This window comes from Pan troglodytes, chromosome 1 (genome assembly GCF_028858775.2).
Source record: "Pan troglodytes isolate AG18354 chromosome 1, NHGRI_mPanTro3-v2.0_pri, whole genome shotgun sequence".
Lineage (NCBI taxonomy): Eukaryota > Metazoa > Chordata > Mammalia > Primates > Hominidae > Pan > Pan troglodytes.
This window is the reverse complement of record NC_072398.2, coordinates 168692354-168709638: the sequence shown is the minus strand read 5'-3', so window position 1 is coordinate 168709638 and position 17285 is coordinate 168692354. Positions and strand designations below refer to the sequence as shown.

Genomic DNA, 17285 nt, shown 5'->3' with positions numbered 1-17285 from the left:
GGGAATAGGTGAGTGGGGTCAGAAACGAATTCACTGCTCAATAAACTAAGACTGGATCTTGCAGAAAGAGGAAGAACGCTCAAATCCTTAACTAGAAAGTTAGCTCCCAGAGCTGCCATCGCTTCCGAGGAACACATCTAGAGACATCCAAACAACACACAATCTTCCTTCTTGACTCCTCCGAATCTGGCAGCTCATCTGAGCAGCTATAATTAATTATGAGCTTCTTCCTCCCTGCAGCTGATGTGGCTCATTAATGAATTTGTTCCTAATGAGGACGTAGCCTCCTTAGAGTTGAAACCCTTCAGTAGTGCATCACTTTCTTCCTGGCTCCGCTTTAGAAACATCCTTCCCTACCCCCTCCTGGGGCCCCAGGACCACATGAAGCCTCTGATCATTAAACAAACGGAAATCTGTCGGGGCAGAGCCGAGACAGAAACAATGACCAGTAAATTCCTGGGGCTGGACTGGCAGCTCCTTATTCCTGCTGCTCTACCAATCTGCTGCCCTAGAGCACCAAAACACGCCCAGTTCTGGCAGGAATGAAAAAGCAAGGAAGTACCTGCTGTGACGACCAAATTACTGTTCAGTGGATCCACTTCCAGGCAGGGTTTCTAACTGCAGCGCAGACCAGAGACTCCGAGAGGCGGGATGCAGGAGCCAGGGAGCAGGCAGCTGCCAGAGGAGCAAGGTTTCAGAGTGTCCCGGGCAAGCACAGTGGAGGGTCTTCCTACAGCCCAAAGCTGCTGCAGTTCTTAGGAGCAGAGACAGGTGTGAGGTGCAGGCACCAGACTCTACACTCTCCAAACCCTGTGCTGCTCCCGGACCTGAAGGAGCGGGGATGGTCCAAGAGGGGCCAGGAAAGCGTCTCGGTTCCTTTATGCAGACTCAGTAAAAGGATTAGAGGGACCTTGTTCCTTCGCCTCCTGGTGCTCTAACCAAGTGAGGCTGTGCTGGGAAATGAAGCCTCACAGTAAGACACATCACATGCAGCCCTGACCTTCACTGACACTGACTGTCTGGATGTGCCTTCCAAGACCAGAGCAGGTTCCTGTCTAACCCATGCTGAAATTGATGCTGGCAAGGAGTGTCACCCTGAAACGCTGCCTGCATCGAGCCTGGTACACTTGCAAAGCACTTTCCGTCCTGTGTCTCATTTATCCTTGCATCAATGCTTGAAGCAGCCAGACCAGGGATGAATCTCCCCATTGTAAAGGTGAAGAAAATGAGAGACAGTCTAAGTGGTTTCTCTTGGGTCATCCAAGAGCAGAGTGTCCTGGGGGTAAAGTTCTCTGTTCTTCCCATTGCCCTGGATCAAGTTCCTTACTTTTCTTGGAAGATTCTAGAGACTCTTGCTCAAGATGGAGGTTAGGAGACTTTGCAAAGTACACAGGATGACGTGGTGGTAGGCAAGTCTATGGAATACCAACATCACTTTTCTCAACTGGTAAAAGTATTTTTCCAGTTAGCTGAGTACGCAGACCAATCATCAGAATAAAAAAAGAATCCAAAGTATACCTTGAACTCTAAGGGTATAGAAAAAATATACTGCGGAGCAAACTGCTTCTCTGATACACTTCAAATGATCATTGACTATCCTTTCTAAACTGGCTAGAGAACAGCTGGAGGCACGCAGCATTTCTCTAAGATGCAGATGGAAGAAAAGCCCTCCATGTTACCAGGTCCGACGCCTTTCCAGCCATCTGCCCTTCCCCTCTGGTCTATCTATGTGAGCAAGATAAGCACTTTCTTTCCCTCTCCTGGGATAAATTCTTCCTTATCCAGGACAGATAGGTGAGAGGTTTTCCTCCAGAGCCATGCCTTGCCTGCAAGACCCCACATTCTACCTGGAATGCTGTTCACTTTCTCTGCCCGTCCAGTTCCTCCACTCAGACATCCCCAAGTGCAGTGACCATCCTTCCAGCTGCGACTGTCCCTGTCTGCTTGCTACTGCAACATGTGACATCATATTCTAATTGCTGCTTCTGTATCTGTCTCCTGGCCAGCATCACAGGCTAACTGCTCCATAAAGTTTGTGAACTGAACTTATCTACAATCCCAGAAGCTCTGAACACAGGCGACCTCTCCAGCCACTTTCTTATATGTCGAGGGAGCACTCTGCTATTCCCATAGCCTCCAGGCCTCTTATCGGATTTTAAAAGACTACAGAATGAGGGAAGGTATGGGTTGAGTATCTTTTATCCGAAATGCTTGAGACCAGAGGTTTTATGGATTTCGAATTGTTCTGGATTTTGGAATATTTGCATATACACAATGAGATATCTTGGGAACGGGACCCAAATCTAAAAAGGAAATTTATCCATGTTTCATATATTCCATATCACACTGCCTCAAGGTAATTTTAAACATAATATTTGAAATAATTTTGTGCATGCAACAAAGTTTTGACTGCACTTTGACTGTGACCTGTCACAAGAGGTCAAATGTGGAATTTCCCACCTATAGTGTCATGTCAGTGCTCAAAAAATTTCAGGATTTTGAGGCATTTTAGATTTTGGTTTTTCAAATTAGTTCTACCTATAGTAGTCCCTGCAACAGTGCCACCAATTAGCTTGGCTCTGATGCCAGGACAGAAGATACACACACACACACACACACACACACACACACACAAGACGCACCCATCCACACATCCACACTCCCTCATCACATTCCCTTGACTTACCCAGACCTCCTCCTTCTGGGGAAAGGTTTGCATGTTTTGTCCCCTCCAAAATCTCATGTTGAAATGTGACCTCCAATGTTCGAAGTGGGCCTAGTAGAAGGTGTCTGGATCATGAGGCCATGAAGCTGGATCCTTTTTATTTTTTTAAATTTTTTTTGAGAAGGAGTCGCCCAGGCTGGAGTGCAGTGGCGCGGTCTCAGCTCACTGCAACCTCCACCTCTCAGGTTCAAGTGATTCTCCTGCCTGAGCCTCTTGAGCAGCAGGGACTACAGGCATGCCTGGCTAATTTTTGTATTTTTAATAGAAATGATTTTGCCAGGTTGGCCAGTGTGGTCTCAAACTCCTGACCTCAGGTGATCCGCAGGTGGATCCTTCATGAATGGCTTGGTGTCCTCCCCATGACAATGAGTTCTCACTCTCTTAGTTCACATGAGAGCTGGTTGAGCTGGTTAAATGAGCCAGGCATGGCCTCCTCTCTCTTGCTCCCTGTCTCACTACGTGACACGTCTTTTCCCTGTTTGCTTTCCACCGTGATTGGAAGCTTCCTGAGCCTTCACCAGAAGCAGAAGCCAGCACCGTGCATCTTGCCAGCCTGAAGAACTGTGAGCCAAAATAAACCTCTTTTCTTTATAAATTACCCAAGTCTCAGGTATTTCTTTATAATGATGCAAAATGGACTAACACAGGCTCAGTTCTTGGGCTCAGCATAAGGTGCTGGGACAGGCACTGTGCCCACTGTCTGTGTCTCTAAGGGGAGAAGAAATTCTTCTGTCTTGATAACTTTACCCAGGACACTCATTTGAACTCATGGTCAAGCAGGGAGGTGAGCAGAACAGAGAATGTTATCCTCTATTTTCCAAATGAGGAAACAACCTGTTCCCAAGGTTACAGATCTAAAAAAAGGAAAAAGAAAAAAAGGGCAAAGCCTCAACTCAAACCCATATAGTCTGTCTCCCAGTCCAATACTCTTTCTGCTAAACCACACATCCTGAACCAGACATGCAGGGGAATTCAGAGGACACACAAATAGCAGGATACAAGCTTCAATGCTGGTGCTGTCCAGGCACAAGTTGGCCTCACCTTGAGGGAAGGTTTTCATGAGAAGCCACAGCCACTTTCTCTAGAGGAGTGTGCTTTTTCGGGGGGAATTCTCCCCATAGTTTTGCCATGTCTGGGATACCAGCATCCCCCACCCCTATGCCTTACTCAGACGTATGTCTTAAGACCAGCAGCCAGCTTCATGCTCCTATCAAGCCACACAGACCATCTCCTGAACCAAACACGTTTATCCACAAGAACTTTCCCGACAAGAATCACGGGACCGGAGGGAGGTTTGGCTCCTTTTGCAATTTAGAAATGCTCAACTTCTATGGCCCAGGTCTCTTCTGCCCCATGATGGAAAAAAAGGTGAACTGTCCAAGTCCAGCAAGATGGGGGCTAGGCCAGAGGGGAAAAGAGGTTCAGCTATCCGAAGAATGCGCCTTTTATCTAAGCAATCCCTTAGGCTTTTGCACTTTACTCAGAAAGGTCAGCGCTTTGGTAGGCTGTATGACTGCACAGGGCTGAGAAGGGCACGCTTGTTAGGTATTCACACACTCAAATAGAGCTTCTCTGAGCAGACTGGTCACAGACACAGTCATTCCCACAGAATGCAACTTAAATAGGCAGAGAAAGAAATTATGCATGTGAGACCTGTAGGTGCAGCCATCCAGGAGGGAAATCAGCTATTCTAAAGATTGACTCTACAAAGCAGATGTAATTTTCTGAGGGAAGAAGCCGGGCCAGTTGTAGGGAGAGAAGAGGCTGCATTCACCAATGAAAAATGCTCCTTGGAGGGAAAAAAGGCATTAGACTTGCAAGGAAAAAGACCCCCACTCCACATCTCTTTTTTCATTTGGATGCTTCCAAAATGTTCTTGGTCCTTGACTTAAACATACCGTAAAATCAAACTGCCAGTTGCCAAATGAGGAAGTGGCATGAGCAGGCAATTCATCAAAGAAGAAATACAAATGGTTAATATTTGAGAAATGTATAACCTCACAAATTAATAAAAAAGATGTCAGATAAATCTTGACATGCCATACCCTACAATGAGCCGGGTACGCTGGTCCAATCCAAACAGCACCCTATTCCCAAAAAAACTCTGCCAAGCTTGTCCAACTCGCCTTTTTTTGTTGTTGTTCTGTTTTGTTTTGTTTTAGGCTTTTAGTGCCTGAAGCCATGGGTTTTAGTTTCTGTCTCTAGTGATAAGTGGAAAAGAGGGATGAGGAAAGGTCTTTACTGGCCTAACCAGAAACAGAAATTAAGAACCCGTGAGTGCATTCTCTCCCTTGGACACCCCTGCGTACTGTTACTTCTATTGTCCAAAGTCAAAGCAGAGGCCTAAAGCACTTGCCCAGGTATCGAGACCATCAGAGCCAAGATTCGAATCCATGTTTTTCTGATGCTAATATGCTGCTCTTAACCATGGTACAGCAGACTCTCTTATGAGTTAGAAAAATGTTTTTTTCAAAGAGCCTCAGTGTTGATGAGGAGGGGACTCACCCTCCCCAGAAGATTGCAGCAGAGTAGGGGCAGCTGTGGCCAAGAGAGGAACTTCAGGCCGTGGCAATACCTCTGAGCACACCACGACTGTCTCCCAGTACACTGCCTGCGTGTCCAATGGCACTGTCCAGTTTGTGCATGTGCATAGGGGAATTCAAAATCGAATGCAGCAAAATACAATGGTGAAGACAGAAGAAGACAAAAAAAGGTCATAGTCACATGTGATTTCTTTCCTTGGTGGTCTAGGAATCATAACTATTATGATGTATTCTTGGAAAATAAAAAATAAATTATTTGGGGGGAAAGAGATGGGAAGTCAACATAATTCTGCCACCTGGCTACAGCAATTTTCATGATCACCTATTTTGCATATTTAACATAATTGAAGGGCAAGTTCTATAGTGGACTTGTAGCCTGGGCTCCAAGTCAAGTACTAGCTGAAATGCCAGCTTTGCCAATGACTGACTGTATAATCTTGCTCACATTACTGAACCTCCCTGTGCCTCAGTTGCTTTGCTTGTGAAATAAGACTAGCAGTATTTCCTATAAGTCACGGAGCTGTCAGAAAGATTAAATAGGATGACATTACATGCAAACCACTTAGAACAGAGTCCGGTACATAGTCCTGTTCAATGAGTAAATACATTGGTTATTTTTAATATAATAGTAGAAATTCAATTATAAATTCAATTATAAATCCAATTTTGTATTCAAAATTCTATTATATAGCCATTTTTAAAAGTATAGTTTTACCTGCTTTGTAATGATTACTATAAATGGCTATACAAACGTCCATTGACTTGCACCTTATTTTCCAAACCCCTCCCTAGAGGGGGTCATGCCACCTCCTGTTTAATTCTCCCTTCAATGCTACCACAGCAGCCAGCCTGACAGACGGTCCTCACTCAGGTCTCCAGGGAAGACCCCATTTCCAGGTGGCTGGATCTCAGCTGCATGGGCTTTGAGGTAAGACAGGCCAGGTTCAAATCCTGGCTGCATGACCCTGAGAAAATGTCCTTATTCAAGAAGAGCACAGCTCAGTACACCGTGTGAAGACCGCAGGGGATAAGGGATGCAAAGTGCTTGTGCTGGTGCCCAGGATATAATAAACACTCAATACATTTGGCTACGATTACTTTTTAAAACCCACAATGTGAAGCAAGGAAAGGGCAAGGATCATATTTGTTTTCTTTCTCACCCCATTTTTAACACTTAGCATGATGGGAATTCAATAAAAACGTGTTGAATCAAATAAATAGATGGATGGATGGGTGGATGGATCAGAGACTGTCAGAGCTGGAAAGGATTTTTTTTTTTTGAGATGGAGTCTCACTCTGTCGCCCAGGCTGGAGTGCAGTGGCGCGATCTCGGCTCACTGCAAGCTCCACCTCCTGGGTCCACGCCATTCTCCTGCCTCAGTCTCCCAAATAGCTGGGACTACAGGCACCTGCCACCATGCCTGGCTAATTTTTTTTTTTTTTTTTGTATTTTTAGTAGAGACAGGGTTTCACCGCGTTAGCCAGAATGGTCTCGATCTCTTGACTTCATGATCCGCCTGCCTCGGCCTCCCAGAGTGCTGGGATTACAGGCAGGAGCCACCACACCTGGCCATTCCAATCTCTCTGTGGTCTCACCAACACCTGGTTTATGTTTGTTTGCCTTAAATTATAGCCATCCTAGTAGGTGTAGTAGGTATGAATTGGTATCTCACTGTGGTTTTGATTTGCATTTCCCCAATGACTAATTGTGTTAACTATCTTTTTCACGTGCTTATTGGCTTTTGTATATCATCTTTGGAGAAATGTCCATTCAAGTTCTTTACCCATTTTTGAATTGGCTTGTTTGTTTGTTGTTGCTGTGTTGTACAAGTTCTTCACATATTCAGGATATTAACCTCTTATCAGATATATGATTTGCAAAAAATTTCTTCTTGATATATTTTGCAATAACCTTGTATATGGTATAAGATAAGCTTCCAGCTTCATTTTTTTGTATAATTTAACTAATTAATTTTTTTAGACAGGGTCTCACTCTGTTGCCCAGGCTGGAGTGCAGTGGCACAATCATAGCTCACCACAGGCTCAAACGCCTGGGCTCTGCAATCCTCTCACCTCAGCCTTCTGAGTAGCTGGCACTACAGGTGCATACCACCAGGTCCACCTAATTTTTTTTTTGGTTATTGAGACAGAGTCTCTCCCTGTCACCTAGGCTGGAGTGCAATGACGTGATCTCAGCTCAATGCAACCTCCACCTCCCGGGATCAAGTGATTCTCCTGCCTTAGCCTCCCAAGTAGCTGGGATTACAGGTGTGCACCACCACGCCTGGCTAATCTTGTATTTTTAGTAGAGATGGGGTTTCACTGTGTTGGTCAGGCTGGTCTGGAACCCCTGACCTCAAGTGATCCACCCACCTTGGCCTCCCAAAGTGCTGGAATTATAGGTGTGAGCTACCATACTCAGACAACTGTATTTTTTTGCATGGGAATATTCAGTTTTCCCAGCACCATTTGTTGAAAAGATCACCCTCTATTTCCAGAACATTTCACCACCCCAAAAAGAAATGCCCTACTCGTTAGCAGTTATTCCCTATTCCCTCCACTCCACTCCCCATTCCCTCCCAGCCCCAGGAAACCATGAATTTACTTTCTGTCTGTATAGATTTGCCGATTGAGGACACTGCCTACAAATGGAATCATACAACACTGTGATCTTTTGTGACTAGCTTCTTTCACTTAACATGATGTTTTCAAGGTTCACAAGAGCTAAAAAGGATTTTTTCAGGTCACCTAATCTAACCCTGTTTTCAATGTCACACAGTACCTTGGTAATAGAGTCCATACAAGGGCCCGTTCTGTGTTTTCTTCCTTAATAACCATGACCCTAGAAACACGTGAACACGCAGGAGGTATGGCAAGTTCTCAATGAGAACTGCACTCTAAGCCTCTCCTTCAAGGTTTTATGTCTGCCCTTACATGGTGCCACTTGACTAGACCAGTATTTCCCCATATTACCTATTGTTCAAATCCTACCCATTCCTCTCACCAGACCCCACTTCCCCCAGGAAGCCATCTGGAGAGCCTATTTGTGTAGAATTCTCTAATTCCTGAAATCCTATAGTAAATAACTACTCTTTAATCGGTGTGAGGCCACATGGGATTAGGAATCCAATTTGTAACTATAAAAGCCTTCCTCCAATTGAGAATGACAAATCTCTACTTTAATGGGAGGTGAACCCTGAAAGGCTTCAGAAATCTCAGTTTGATATATCTGGACATGTTTTGGATCACCTGTTCTACACAAGGAAGTCAGCTGATCACTGATTTGTCAGCCTGCTGGACAGGGTAGTGGCAAAAGTCAGCTTTGGAATCCAACAGACACGGGTTCAAATGCTGCTTTTCCTATATATTGAGACCTTGGGCAAGTTAACTAACTCTTCTCATGGTCCCTGTCTAATCCTGCCATCCACCTTTGTCACTGGATAATTGCCTAATGCTTCTTGCTGGACTGAAAGCTCCCTGACAGCAAGAATCAAGCCTTCTTCTTCTGGGTCTTTCACAGTTCCCAGAGATCTCTTAATAGGGCCCTAGAAATGCCCCTGCCATTAAGTGTCTCAATCTTTGTGTGTGTGTGTGTGTGTGTGTGTGTGTGTGTGTGAGACAGAGTGTCATTCTGTTGCCCAGGCTGGAGTACAATGGCACAATCTCGGCTCACTGCAACCTCTGCCTCCCAAGTTCAAGTGATTCTCCTGCCTCAGCCTCCTGAGTAGCTGGGATTACAGGCATGCACCACCACACCCCACTAATTTTTTTTTTTTTTGTATTTTTAGTAGAGATGGGGTTTTGGCATGTTGGCCAGGCTGGTCTCGAACTCCTGATCTCAGATGATCTACCGGCCTCGGCTTCCCAAAGTGCTGGGATTACAGGTGTGAGCCACCATGCCCGGCCTCAATTCTTTAAATCTATAATTCTCAAAGCAGAGTCCCTGGCCCAGTGATAGAAACTAAGGGTTTCTAAAAGAATAAAAAATGCATCTCAAATATGTGTATTCTCTTCAATTCTTACAAGCAAGTGTATTACATGGGAATTCATTTTTATAAGGAACTAGGAACATAATATGTGAGTTATTGAGGGTTAATAAGCCTTGGCATTAATAAACAAAAATTAGTGTGTTAGAAGAGTTTACTGAGAATATTCATTTTCTATTCTGTAAAGAAGGGTGACCACCATCCATCACTAAACAATACAGCGGAACTCCTGTGTATGCACCCAGCCTAAGAGGTGGAATTCCAATTCTCAGGAAGGGCGTTTTGTTATTAGTGCAGAAGACATTTGTTGTGTGCTTTTCTTCAGCTACCCAGCACTTTTGTGAACACCCTTCCTATACTTGGTTATTTCCTTCTCAGAAGACCCACTTCCCCAAGATTGAAACTGGAATTTACAGCAAGTGACTATGGGGAGACGGTGGCGTGATGTTCAGCTACTTCATATCCCTTAATAAATTCCTCTTCTATTATAAATAGATAGGCCTGCTAGAGCAGGTTCTGGTGTTTGCAACCATGACCCTTAATGGCTACAACTCAGCATCGGCAATCTCTTGGTTTTAAACTGCTTCTACTCTATTAATTTACATTAATTATAAAATTACTTTTAGGAGTTTCTGTTGATTGTTGTCCTGAGTATTTGCTGCATTACTTTGATTAGTTTTCTCTTCTCCTTTAATCCTTTGTTACTACCAAATTCTTTCCCACTGCAAAGTAGGAGTGAGTGGACTCAGTGGGCCACAAAGTCTTTTGCTCCCCTGAACTGGGCTACAGTCCAGAGGGCTTGGAAACCACAACTTGGAGTAAATGTTTCCTAGGAATTCAGCTCCACTTCCTCCCTCCTGGGTCACTTCAGCGAAAGCCTCTCAAGGGTAGGCACAAATACTCCACAGGGGGGCACCCCTGCACCCACCCTCTTCGGGCAGCTCCCATCCAAGCAGCATCATCCCTGGTCCAGAATTCAGCAGATGCCTCTGCAGGCATCAGCTGGGTGCCACAGCTCGAGTTGCAGGTGCAGACAGTTTAGAGCTTGCGTGGGCTGTTGCATCTGCCTTCTGGGTTGGGAGGAAGGTTTTTGTTGGCTCAAATATGCACAGCCTGCACATTCAGGAAAATCAGTTTAAACCAAACTGAGGCTAAGTGATCCCCAGACACCTGGGTGGAGAAAGCGATGTTTCCAGATTTTTCAGGCGGGAAAGCTCTTATTATTTCACAATGCCCCACCTAGCCCTCTGGCAAGTTCTGTCTGACAAGAAGCGGACATGTGTGATGTGGGTCCAACAAAGATGGTGACCACCCAGCCTCGGCAGCATGCCAGCCAGAGGAAGGGCAGGTATCATCAGAGATGAATCAAAGAGACTTGAGGAGAGATGAAGTGCACTAGGAACTTCTCTGAACTTCAACTTTCCCTTGAAAGAGATGGGATTCCTTCAGTGTACCATCCGGTAATACAAAGGAAGGTTATATATTGTTGTGGCCTGGGTTTTGTTTTGCTTTAACGTGGGCAAAGTTACTAAGAAAAGGCATTGCCAAAATTGACAATATCACCCAGGTTTATATCACCCCACGGAGCAGCTCAAAGGTGTCACAGAATGGTGGGGCATTTGGAGCATAGCATAGGCAGACTTTTATTAGTGACTCCACTCACATCTTTTCTTTTTTTTTTTGACATGGAATTTTGCTCTGTCGCCCAGGCGGGAGTGCAGTGGCGCCATTTTGGCTCACTGCAACCTTCACCTCCCGGGTTCAAGCGATTCTCCTGCCTCAGCCTCCAAGTAGCTACAGGGACTATAGGCGCCCGCCACAAAGCCTGGCTAATTTTTTTGTATTTTTAGTAGAGACAGGGTTTCGCCATGTTGCCCAGGCTGGTCTCAGGCAATCCTGGCTGGTCTCCTGAGCTCAGACAATCCACCCGCCTTGGCCTCCCACAGTGCTGGGATTACAGGAGTGAGCCAGTGCACCTGGCCTTGCTCACATCTTTTCTTCCAGCCAGGTTATGGGCTCTTTCAAATCAAGGTTCCCCTTTTGTGCTCCTGGGTATCCTTTATGTTCAATCAGTCCACTGATTATCTACTGTTGGGAGGAGAGAAATATAAAACAGGGTCTTGGACAACATTTGCACCCATAAAGGGGCAACTGAGGCTCAATGACCTGCCCACCTCATACAGCAGGGCCAAGGTCACAGTCTGCTTTTGAGACTCCTAACCCAGTGCTTTCCTTTACAAATCTCATGTACTGGTCCTCAGTGTGATATTGGAGGACATGGAATTGATGGTTTCTTTAAAAAGAATGTGGCCGTTCTCCCCTCTCCCCTCTCCCCTCTCCTCTCCCCTCTCCCCTCTCCTCTCCCCTCTCCCCTCTCTCCTCTCCCCTCTTTCCACGGTCTCCCTCTGATGCCGAGCCGAGGCTGGATGGTACTGCTGCCATCTCGGCTCACTGCAACCTCCCTGCCTGATTTTCCTGCCTCGGCCTGCCGAGTGCCTGCGATTGCAGGCGCGCGCCGCCACGCCTGACTGGTTTTCGTGTTTTTTTGGTGGAGACGGGGTTTCGATGTGTCGGCCGGGCTGGTCTCCAGCTCCTAACCGCGAGTGATCTGCCGGCCTCGGCCTCCCGAGGTGCCGGGATTGCAGACGGAGTCTCGTTAACTCGGTGCTCAATGGCGCCCAGGCTGGAGTGCAGTGGCGTGAACTCGGCTCGCTACAACCACCTCCCAGCCGCCTGCCTTGGCCTCCCTTAGTGCCGAGATTGCAGCCTCTACCTGGCAGCCACCCCGTCTGGGAAGTGAGGAGCGTCTCCGCCTGACCGCCCATCGTCTGGGATGTGAGGAGCCCCTCTGCCTGGCTGCCCAGTCTGGAAAGTGAGGAGCGTCTCTGCCCGGCCGCCATCCCATCTAGGAAGTGAGGAGCGCCTCTTCCCGGCCGCCATCACATCTGGGAAGGGAGGAGCGTCTCTGCCCAGCCGCCCATCGTCTGAGATGTGGGGAGCACCTCTGCCCTGCCGCCCCGTCCGGGATGTGAGGAGCGTCTCTGCCCGGCCGCCCCGTCTGAGAAGTGGGGAGACCCTCTGCCTGGCAACCGCCCCGTCTGAGAAGTGAGGAGCGTCCTCCCTCCTCGTCCGGGAGGGAGGTGGGGGGGTCAGCCCCCCGCCCGGCCAGCCGCCCTGTCCGGGAGGTGAGGGGCGCCTCTGCCCAGCCGCCCCTGCTGGGAAGTGAGGAGCCCCTCTGCCCGGCCGGCCGCTCCGTCCGGGAGGGAGGTGGGGGGGTCGGCCCCCCGCCCGGCCAGCCGCCCCGTCCGGGAGGTGAAGGGCGCCTCTGCCCGGCCGCCCCTACCGGGAAGTGAGGAGCCCCTCTGCCCGGCCAGCCGCCCCGTCTGGGAGGGAGGTGGGGGGGTCAGCCCCCCGCCTGGCCAGCCGCCCCGTCCGGGAGGTGAGGGGTGCCTCTGCCCGGCCGCCCCTACTGGGAAGTGAGGAGCCCCTCTGCCCGGCCAGCCGCCCCGTCCGGGAGGGAGGTGGGGGGGTCAGCCCCCCGCCCGGCCAGCCGCCCCATCCGGGAGGGAGCTGGGGGGGTCAGCCCCCCGCCCGGCCAGCCGCCCCGTCCGGGAGGGAGGTGGGGGGATCAGCCCCCCGCCTGGCCAGCCGCCCCGTCCGGGAGGGAGGTGGGGGGATCAGCCCCCCGCCCGGCCAGCCGCCCTGTCTGGGAGGTGGGGGGCGCCTCTGCCCAGCCGCCCCTACTGGGAAGTGAGGAGCCCCTCTGCCCGGCCAGCCACTCTGTCTGGGAGGGAGGTGGGGGGGTCAGCCCCCCGCCCGGCCAGCCACCCCGTCCGGGAGGGAGGTGGGGGGGTTAGCCCCCCGCCTGGCCAGCCGCCCCGTCCGGGAGGTGAGGGGTGCCTCTGCCCGGCCGCCCCTACTGGGAAGTGAGGAGCCCCTCTGCCCGGCCAGCCGCCCCGTCTGGGAGGGAGGTGGGGGGGTCAGCCCCCCGCCCGGCCAGCCGCCCCATCCGGGAGGGAGCTGGGGGGGTCAGCCCCCCGCCCGGCCAGCCGCCCCGTCCGGGAGGGAGGTGGGGGGATCAGCCCCCCGCCTGGCCAGCCGCCCCGTCCGGGAGGGAGGTGGGGGGATCAGCCCCCCGCCCGGCCAGCCGCCCTGTCTGGGAGGTGGGGGGCGCCTCTGCCCAGCCGCCCCTACTGGGAAGTGAGGAGCCCCTCTGCCCGGCCAGCCACTCTGTCTGGGAGGGAGGTGGGGGGGTCAGCCCCCCGCCCGGCCAGCCACCCCGTCCGGGAGGGAGGTGGGGGGGTTAGCCCCCCGCCTGGCCAGCCGCCCCGTCCGGGAGGTGAGGGGTGCCTCTGCCCGGCCGCCCCTACTGGGAAGTGAGGAGCCCCTCTGCCCGGCCAGCCGCCCCGTCCGGGAGGGAGGTTAGGGGGTCAGCCCCCCGCCCGGCCAGCCGCCCCGTCCGGGAGGGAGGTGGGGGGGTCAGCCCCCCACCCGGCCAGCCGCCTCGTCCAGGAGGGAGGTGGGGGGGTCAGCCCCCCGCCTGGCCAGCCGCCCCGTCCGGGAGGGAGGTGGGGGTATCAGCCCCCCGCCCGGCCAGCCGCCCTGTCCGGGAGGTGAGGGGCGCCTCTGCCCGGCCGCCCCTACCGGGAAGTGAGGAGCCCCTCTGCCCGGCCAGCTGCCCCGTCCGGGAGGGAGGTGGGGGGGTCAGCCCCCCACCGGGCCAGCCGCCCCGTCGGGGAAGTGAGGGGCGCCTCTGCCCGGCCGCCCCTACTGGGAAGTGAGGAGCCCCTCTGCCCGGCCAGCCACCCTGTCCGGGAGGGAGGTGGGGGGTCAACCCCCCGCCCGGCCAGCCGCCCCGTCCGGGAGGTGAGGGGCGCTTCTGCCTGGCCGCCCCTACTGGGAAGTGAGGAGCTCCTCTGCCCGGCCACCACCCCATCTGGGAGGTGTACTCAACAGCTCATTGAGAATGGGCCATGAAGACAATGGCGGTTTTGTGGAATAGAAAGGGGGGAAAGGTGGGGAAAAGATTGAGAAATCGGATGGTTGCCGTGTCTGTGTAGAAAAAGGTAGACATGGGAGACTTTTCATTTTGTTTTGTACTAAGAAAAATTCTTCTGCCTTGGGATCCTGTTGATCTGTGACCTTACCCCCAAGCCTGTGCTCTCTGAAACATGTGCTGTATCCACTCAGGGTTGAATGGATTAAGGGCGGTGCAAGATGTGCTTTGTTGAACAGATGCTTGAAGGCAGCATGTTCGTTAAGAGTCATCACCACTCCCTAATCTCAAGTACCCAGGGACACAAACACTGCGGAGGGCCGCAGGGTCCTCTGCCTCGGAAAACCAGAGAACTTTGTTCACTTGTTTATCTGCTGACCTTCCCTCCACTATTGTCCTGTGACCCTGCCAAATCCCCCTCGGCGAGAAACACCCAAGAATGATCAATAAAAAATAAAATAAAATAAAAAAAAAAAAAAAAAAAATAAAAAAAATAAAAAAAATAAAAAGAATGTGGCCCCTCTCCCTCTCCCTCTCCCTCTCCCCTCTTTCCACGGTCTCCCTCTGATGCCGAGCCGAGGCTGGACGGTGCTGCTGCCATCTCGGCTCACTGCAACCTCCCTGCCTGATTCTCCTGCCTCAGCCTGCCGAGTGCCTGCAATTGCAGGCACGCGCCGCCACGCCTGACTGGTTTTCGTATTTTTTTGGTGGAGACGGGGTTTCGATGTGTCGACCGGGCTGGTCTCCAGCTCCTAACCACGAGTGATCTGCCAGCCTCGGCCTCCCGAGGTGCCGGGATTGCAGACGGAGTCTCGTTAACTCAGTGCTCAATGGCGCCCAGGCTGGAGTGCAGTGGCGTGAACTTGGCTCGCTACAACCACCTCCCAGCCGCCTGCCTTGGCCTCCCTAAGTGCCGAGATTGCAGCCTCTGCCTGGCAGCCACCCCGTCTGGGAAGTGAGGAGCGTCTCCGCCTGACCGCCCATCGTCTGGGATGTGAGGAGCCCCTCTGCCTGGCTGCCCAGTCTGGAAAGTGAGGAGCGTCTCTGCCCGGCCGCCATCCCATCTAGGAAGTGAGGAGCGCCTCTTCCCGGCCGCCATCACATCTGGGAAGTGAGGAGCGTCTCTGCCCGGCCGCCCATCGTCTGAGATGTGGGGAGCACCTCTGCCCTGCCACCCCGTCCGGGATGTGAGGAGCGTCTCTGCCCGGCCGCCCCGTCTGAGAAGTGAGGAGACCCTCTGCCTGGCAACCGCCCCGTCTGAGAAGTGAGGAGCCCCTCCGCCCGGCAGCCACCCCGTCTGAGAAGTGAGGAGCGTCCTCCCTCCTCATCCGGGAGGGAGGTGGGGGGGTCAGCCCCCCGCCCGGCCAGCCGCCCTGTCCGGGAGGTGAGGGGCGCCTCTGCCCGGCCGCCCCTACCGAGAAGTGAGGAGCCCCTCTGCCCGGCCAGCCGCCCCGTCCGGGAGGGAGGTGGGGGGGTCAGCCCCCCGCCCGGCCAGCCACCCCATCCGGGAGGGAGGTGGGGGGGTCAGCCCCCCGCCCGGCCAGCCGCCCCGTCCAGGAGGGAGGTGGGGGGATCAGCCCCCCGCCCGGCCAGCCACCCTGTCCGGGAGGTGGGGGGCGCCTCTGCCCAGCCGCCCCTACTGGGAAGTGAGGAGCCCCTCTGCCCGGCCAGCCGCTCTGTCTGGGAGGGAGGTGGGGGGGTCAGCCCCCCGCCCGGCCAGCCGCCCCATCCGGGAGGGAGGTGGGGGGGTTAGCCCCCCGCCTGGACAGCCACCCCGTCCGGGAGGTGAGGGGCGCCTCTGCCCGGCCGCCCCTACTGGGAAGTGAGGAGCCCCTCTGCCCGGCCAGCCGCCCCATCCGGGAGGGAGGTGGGGGGGTCAGTCCCCCGCCCGGCCAGCCGCCCCGTCCGGGAGGGAGGTGGGGGGGTCAGCCCCCCACCCGGCCAGCCGCCCCGTCCGGGAGGGAGGTGGGGGGGTCAGCCCCCCGCCCGGCCAGCCGCCCCGTCCGGGAGGGAGGTGGGGGGGTCAGCCCCCCGCCCGGCCAGCCGCCCCGTCCGGGAGGGAGGTGGGGGGGTCAGCCCCCCGCCCGGCCAGCCGCCCCGTCCGGGAGGGAGGTGGGGGGATCAGCCCCCCGCCCGGCCAGCCGCCCTGTCCAGGAGGTGAGGGGCACCTCTGCCCGGCCGCCCCTACCGGGAAGTGAGGAGCCCCTCTGCCCGGCCAGCCGCCCCGTCCGGGAGGGAGGTGGGGGGATCAGCCCCCCGCCCGGCCAGCCGCCCTGTCCGGGAGGTGAGGGGCACCTCTGCCCGGCCGCCCCTACCGGGAAGTGAGGAGCCCCTCTGCCCGGCCAGCCGCCCCGTCCGGAAGGGAGGTGGGGGGGTCAGCCCCCCGCCCGGCCAGCCGCCCCGTCCGGGAGGGAGGTGGGGGGGTCAGCCCCCCGCCCGGCCAGCCGCCCCATCCAGGAGGGAGGTGGGGGGGTCAGCCCCCCGCCTGGCCAGCTGCCCCGTCCGGGAGGGAGGTGGTGGGGGTCAGCCCCCCGCCCGGCCAGCCGCCCCGTCCGGGAGGTGAGGGGCGCTTCTGCCCGGCCGCCCCTACTGGGAAGTGAGGAGCTCCTCTGCCCGGCCAGCCGCCCCGTCCGGGAGGGAGGTGGGGGGTCAGCCCCCCGCCCGGCCAGCCGCCCCGTCCGGGAGGGAGGTGGGGGGGGTCAGCCCCCCGCCCGGCCAGCCGCCCCGTCCGGGAGGTGAGGGGCGCTTCTGCCCGGCCGCCCCTACTGGGAAGTGAGGAGCTCCTCTGCCCGGCCACCACCCCATTTGGGAGGTGTACTCAACAGCTCATTGAGAACGGGCCATGAAGACAATGGCGGTTTTGTGGAATAGAAAGGGGGGAAAGGTGGGGAAAAGATTGAGAAATCGGATGGTTGCCGTGTCTGTGTAGAAAGAGGTAGACATGGGAGACTTTTCATTTTGTTCTGTACTAAGAAAAATTCTTCTGCCTTGGGATCCTGTTGATCTGTGACCTTACCCCCAACCCTGTGCTCTCT

General features: G+C 53.7%; 1 protein-coding gene across 4 annotated transcripts in view; it reads right to left on the bottom strand.

Annotated features, from left to right (window-relative positions):
* Positions 1 to 17285, bottom strand: part of KANK4 (KN motif and ankyrin repeat domains 4) — a 92064-nt gene that overhangs the window by 50809 nt on the left and 23970 nt on the right. For 2 of the 4 annotated variants that reach the window (XM_016919696.4, XM_016919695.4), the window contains exon 1: positions 563 to 2145. The exons of the other annotated variants lie outside the window; for them this stretch is intronic. The gene's annotated coding sequence lies outside the window, so the exon portion shown is untranslated. Of the gene's footprint in view, positions 1 to 562; positions 2146 to 17285 lie in introns of those variants that run through there. 4 annotated transcript variants of the gene reach the window in all.